Source organism: Mixophyes fleayi, chromosome 1 (genome assembly GCF_038048845.1).
Source record: "Mixophyes fleayi isolate aMixFle1 chromosome 1, aMixFle1.hap1, whole genome shotgun sequence".
Taxonomy (NCBI): Eukaryota; Metazoa; Chordata; class Amphibia; order Anura; family Limnodynastidae; genus Mixophyes; species Mixophyes fleayi.
Window position 1 is genome coordinate 291619888 of NC_134402.1, and position 5982 is coordinate 291625869.

Below are 5982 nucleotides of genomic sequence, written 5' to 3' on the forward strand. Positions count from 1 at the left end.
GACTACGGTCATACCACCCTGGAAATACCCAATCCCCACCGAACTTGATAGCCAAGCAGAGTGGAGCTGGTCTAGTACCGGGAGGGGTGACCTCCCGGGAACATCTGGTACAGTAGAATACATGTAGTAGATCCATCCCAATACGGTGATATTGAGTGTCAAGGCATATCACCTCTTATGTACCAATACACAATATATACCTAGGAATATTTTAATCACTGTTTCCACTATCAACTGGTAAATGGATGGTATACATACATCCTTTTTGAGACTAATTATCAAACTATCATGTAATTAATTGCTGCAACTAATTGCTGGTATATTCAATGCATATGCATCTTAAATAGAAATACATGTCAGTCATATAATACTCTCTTTGTATAGTTCCAATACAGGTCAGGTCAGATATAACCTTTATATATTATTTTTATACCATCTATAGAATTTATTAGTATACTTATAGGTAATACTATCTCTTTACCTGACAGATTATACACTTTCACTATGGTAATCAGTGCTTTTACCCCTTATGTACTCTGTATGTATTATGTATATGCTTACCATGCAATATTGTATTTTGTTAGTCCAAACATATGATTACATGCTGGTATTATTAACATAGAGGCTTATTAATGGATGACTAAGTCCGCTGAACCCATTTATCTCATCATCGGACATACTGTATAAATGTCTTCACTAATCTATTATCCACATTCCCTGATGAAATCTGCTGTGCAGATGAAACGCGTTGGACACACCCACATCCGCTGACACAACAGGATCTACCCGCTGTCTGTCTCACCATTCACACACCCTGTGAGCCTCACCGGTAATTTCACCACTTGGATTACATTTTTATTTTATTTTATTCACCTCAGTGTATGACCATTTGTTGATTAAACCCTGGGTCATCATTATTTAGACTGGTCTAATACATCTCAATTATTCTGTTTGGATTGTCTTACTGTCTAGTGGCCTCTCAGCACCAGTCACTTATTTATGAGTCATTGTTTGACCACATCAGTCTTTACTGCATTCTGATGAGTAATTATTAATACTGGTCTATATGCACTTACACTCATCACCCACTAATATTTGATCAATGTATATTTGTATTTTGGGTAATTGAGCGCAATACATTGTGTGCATCCTATAATTATAGCTACTTAATGGGAAGTGACTTGTTGCTGCTTTGGCTATGAACCCCATCATGTCTGTGTAAGTATCCCTGACGAAGATCAGTCTGACAGTAGACCCTGCTCCTCAGGTTAGCCAGCGAAATCACTATCAGCACAATGGGTCCATATCTTCATAAAAATAAAAAATGGAAATGTGGTCAGCTCAGCACCATACAATATATGACAAGGGGGTACTAGTGTGCAAGAGATGGCTGGCAATGGAATAATATATGACTTGCAATGGATGTAGCATTGTGCAATACGTGACTGCCAATGTGGGTAGCACAATGAGCTTAAGACTGTGAACTAAGCCTGTTTTGGGGATAGCATTGTGCAATATAAGAGTGGCAATGTGGGTAAGACTATATAATATGTTAGACCATTATTTCATTTAAATAACCCAATCCTGCAAAATCTAATTTCTGCACTTCAGTGATGAAAGAGCCTTGCTTGTACATCTAAATCACGCTTAGCAAGGAATGCCATTCGTGTGTGCAACTTTGAGAGCCCCAGAGATGCCACCAACTTGGTTCAAAAACCCATTTACTTTCCCATCAAAATCGATGCAATTGCACATGCCAACAGAAAATGTATATTTCCTCTTTTGTGGTTTCTAAATTACCTTTATTGTCAAGCAATGACAGTATTAATGTTCCTTTGACTAAGATATATTTAAATAATAATAATAGGAAAAATTGCAGATCCTACTCCCCTGACACTCTTGAAAGGAGGAAGCACATTTAGCTTCCACACTTGGAATCACATCAAAGTGGAGACAGGCAGATTACCATTTTGGAGGGGTTTTATCTATGTTCGACAAGTCGTTAACAATAAGGTATTGGGATGTTTTATTTCTATGATTGTTGATATTAACTTCTAAATGGGTACTATAGCTATTTTAGCTGTAGTGGATGCACAAACACTTATAATACACAAGTTTTGACTGAGAGCAAGGCATAAGTGAGTACACACACAGCTACATGCTTCTCTTCCGCTTCTTTCTTTGAAAAATCTAAATGATGACTCTAGAAGTGAAATGTTGAGAAAATGACAAGTACACATATGAGTCTACAAACAATCCACTTGAGCCTACAAGGATAGATAAGTTGCACATCAAACAGTACTCATCTTGTTAATAAGTGATGATAAAGACCCATTTATTTGACTGCTTAATCTCACTGTAAATAATAATTAAACATTCTTCACTCTTTTTGTAATAGAAAATAATCTGTCACTTGCCTCTGGAATTTAATTGCATTACAGCAGAAAAATACCATAGTATTTGTTTCTTTTTCCTCTCTGCTTACTTGTTCTTGCTACATAAGCTTGTTTGAACAGTTTGAATAGTGTATGCAATATTGTAAAGAATACTATGTAGTCCTAAACAGGGAAATTAACCAATCAATGCAATATTGTAAAGAAGACTATGTAGTCCTAAACAGGGAAATTAACCAATCAAGGAGGAAATTTAATCTTAATGTAGATTAGGAGCTACCAAGAGATTTAGGAAGTATCAGTCATCTACAATCTAAGAAATAAAATAAGCACTAAATATCTTGTTGTGTATTACTAGAGGGGATCTTAAAAGAATATGTCTACCTTTTGTGAACTGTCTGTATTTAGCTTAAGTAAATTCAAAGGGCAATTTTTGCCTTTGCTGTGACCATTCGTACTGTGGATCTGAAAGCCCATAACAATTGACAGATTATACAGCCATGGGCACCGGACTGTAAGCATACTATTAAGTAACTTAACTCTAGTAGACTCTACTAGAGTGTATCTAATACACTATAGCAGCTAGAAAGGGGCTTACAGAGAAAAAAAAATATCCTCTCAGTTTATTAAAAGTTAAAGACCACAAAAGAGCACATATCCTATATCTATCCATTACCGAGTCATCATGAGATTATTACTACTTACTTTAGCCTGCTCATGAATTACTTATGTGACATTAGAAAAATATTTCTGGAATTGGTACAAATGAAGAATTAAATACATATATTTATTACTTATACAAATAACTTGCAGGAGTAAGAAACTGCATAAGCATGAGAAAAAACAATGTTATCCCTTTCTGATCCCTTATTACTGCCCATCCAGGGATGATTCACAGCTTTCCAAAGTCTTGTGAGGCTTCATTAAACATTGAAATAAAGCAGGATGTTACTGTTTTTAATACATAGGCAATGTTAGTATGTGTATAAACTCCTGTAAATAATATATGTATATATATAATGAGTTCTGATGTCATCGCTCATAATCAGTGAGTTCTGTTGTTCTTACATCTGTGTTTATTAACAAACTTTGTGTATTAAAAGGAATAAAGCACTTCCTACTGTAAATTATCATGGATAACAAAATATATGTACCCTTTGTGGACCTCCCCTTAAGTCCAAACATATTGTTTCCCTCTTCCTAGCTGTGCCATTAACTGGATTTTAGAAGTCATCTAAGATTTCTGTGATCTGAAATAAAGCACACTATCGACAGCCTTGTGTTTTTATGTGGTCACAGAACTCCTCAATGACCTATAATATCCAGAGCATTTATATTAGGGAGTACATTATACCATATATATATATATATATATATATATATATGTACATATATATATATATATATATATATATATATATATATATATATATATATGCTAAATATACATTTTTAAACTTAATTCCTAATAGATAGACATTTATAATATGTATAGAGACTTTCCAAAGAATGTATTTTTTACAAATATAAATAATTGAATCTGGATGTGAGTGAGGAAAAGGCAAGTTAAGACAGAAGTCAGAGTGTGTTCTTAAAACACGAATAAAAGCTGCCTGTCCGTTATATCTGTATGAGATGCCATTTCCTCATTACTATGATCCCCTTTTAAGTAGATTGAAGAACAGAATAAAGCTACTCAGTGCTGATGAAGTTAACTGTTAAAAGTAATATTTATACCCCTCTCCATCCTACCCCTCCCCCTCTCCAGCCTCTCCCCTCCCAGGCATGTATCATCATCATCATCATCATCAGTTATTTATATAGCGCCACTAATTCCGCAGCTCTGTACAGAGAACTCATTCACATCAGTCCCTGCCCCATTGGAGCTTACAGTCTAAGTTCCCTAACATACACACACAGACACAGACAGAGGGAGAGACTAGGGTCAATTTTGATAACAGCCAGTAAACCTACCAGTATGTTTTTGGAGTGTGGGAGGAAACCGGTGTATATATATCATTCTTTCCATAATGCATTACTCCATGACTAGTAAAGACTGTAGATCTGTGTTCAATACATTTTGCTACCTCCACTACAAGCACAAAGCTTTACGTCAAACTTGAAAGGTTAAGTTTTTATCATTGAATGTGAGGGGGTTAAACTCTCCCACTAAACGGCACCTTACGCTCTCATTTTTCACAAGCAAAAAGCTGATGTTGTAGCAGTACCAGAAACCTGTTTTCTAGCCAAAGATTCCCCTGTTTTTAAAGATCATTGATTCCCACTATGCTATACCACGCATGCTCCTTTTAAACGTAATGGTGTAGCCTTTTTGTTTAGCTCCAAATCTAATTTTATCTTTACCTCCAGTATTGAAGACAAAACAATAGATATTTAATTGTGATAGGATCGCTAGACAGTAAATTAGTTACAATTGTATATCTATATGCTCTCAAATCACGGCAGGTTCCCTTTCTTAGGTACACTTTCTGTGATATTGTTAAACATAAATAGGGCACCCTAATTCTCATGGAAGATTTTAACATTGTTGTAGACCCTAAACTTGACAGATCTTCCGTTGCCTCTGCATGTGCGGCAGACACTTCGGCAGGTGCCTCGGTGGCCTTCTCTAGGCTACTGATACAGTTTGGGCTATATTATGTCTGGAGAACCCAAGCCACGTTAGAACGTGACTAGACGTATTATTCCTCTGTGCATAACTCTTATTCCCTAATTGACTTAATCATTTCAGATAAATGGTCTTTACAGAAACTAATTCAGTTAAGATTCTTCCGATATCATGGCCTCACCATGCTTCAGTGGTTTGAACGTGACGGTCCCCCCAACCAGTGATTCACCATGATACATGGCGACTGGCCCCATACCTCCTGACCCAGCTGGAGGCGAAAGTTGCCCTCAAAGAGACCCTTGACATGTATACTACTACTAATCTCCCAGGGGACACATCAGTCTTCAACTTCTGGTGTACGCTGTGATTCGAGGCTCAGCCATTCAGACAGAAGCCTGTTATGCACGTTTTGTCGCTATCCAATAACAATTGTCGAATCTCGATTTGTGTTTCCAACGCACAAATATTTATTCTCAAAAAGTAGCAGAATAATTCAAGCAAAATAATAATAAGTACAGCCGTTAGTTATGGCAGGCGCTCTGGATCCAGTGAACAGTTATTCAGGTCTGAAGTCTGTGGTCAAGATGACTGAACACTAGATGAAAAACTCCTGCTTATATGCAGACAGAAATACAGTAAAACAATGCAGATGGTGTGGCTTGCTTCTATTGGTCCAGGCTTCAGGAAGGTCCAGGGGGTTGCAGATCATAGGCTAGTTCAAACTAAAGAATCCAAAAGGTGGGGGTCACCTCTCCAGGGGATGTGCTCCGATCTTCCCGCCAAGACTCCAGTTTCAAATAGTCCATTAGCATGTTATAGTTAGTATCACATTAAAGGTTTATTCCCTAACATCAATAACTCGAGTATGCAATGTGCGATCTCTTCGCCGAATGAACAGGACAGATGCTGATGAATAGAGGATTAAAATAATACCAGACATGACACCTTTCCTTTAACCTG

General features: G+C 36.8%; 1 pseudogene; it reads left to right on the top strand.

Annotated features, from left to right (window-relative positions):
• Positions 1-119, top strand: LOC142136817 (5S ribosomal RNA; annotated as a pseudogene).
• Positions 120-5982: the final 5863 nt, after the last annotated feature.